Source organism: Egretta garzetta, unplaced genomic scaffold (assembly GCF_000687185.1).
Source record: "Egretta garzetta isolate BGI_Z169 unplaced genomic scaffold, ASM68718v1 scaffold179, whole genome shotgun sequence".
NCBI classification, from domain to species: Eukaryota; Metazoa; Chordata; class Aves; order Pelecaniformes; family Ardeidae; genus Egretta; species Egretta garzetta.
This window is the reverse complement of record NW_009270001.1, coordinates 639,775-640,234: the sequence shown is the minus strand read 5'-3', so window position 1 is coordinate 640,234 and position 460 is coordinate 639,775. Positions and strand designations below refer to the sequence as shown.

The following is a 460-nucleotide window of genomic DNA, read 5'->3' as shown; positions in this document are numbered from 1 at the left end:
CTAGAAGGTTTTGGGTTGGTTTTTTTTGGTTTCGGTTGGGTTTTTTTTAAAAGCCTCTTAAAATTCACCAACTACCAGGTGAAACAAGGAGTTTCACCAGAGCTGGAGACATATCCAGGCAAACCCCTCTCCCCCACAGCCCTGGGAAAGCTGAGATTTTGGCAACTTGCATCCCTCTCTGCAGTGTGGACACAGAACCGGAGAGTCCAACGACAGGACAGATGGACCTGCTGGAGCCGGCCAAAGCAGAAAGGCCACAGCACCAGAGCGTGGGAGGGTAGCACAGTCTGCACTGAGGTTTGTGACACCACGACATCCCACTTTAGGGATGCAGAGATGTGCACAGGTGGCACTGGATCTTCTTTACCACGTAAAAGCCTATTCAAGCAGCTCACAAGTAACCTTAGAAAAGCTCCCTGAAGCTTTCAGGAATACCTATCACAGGTTGTAAACGAATTCA

The 460-nt window shown here is 49.1% G+C and overlaps 1 protein-coding gene across 1 annotated transcript in view; it reads right to left on the bottom strand.

Moving 5' to 3' along the window:
* Positions 1-460, bottom strand: part of MYO5B (myosin VB) — a 134,744-nt gene that overhangs the window by 8,688 nt on the left and 125,596 nt on the right. The gene's annotated exons all lie outside the window — the stretch shown is intronic.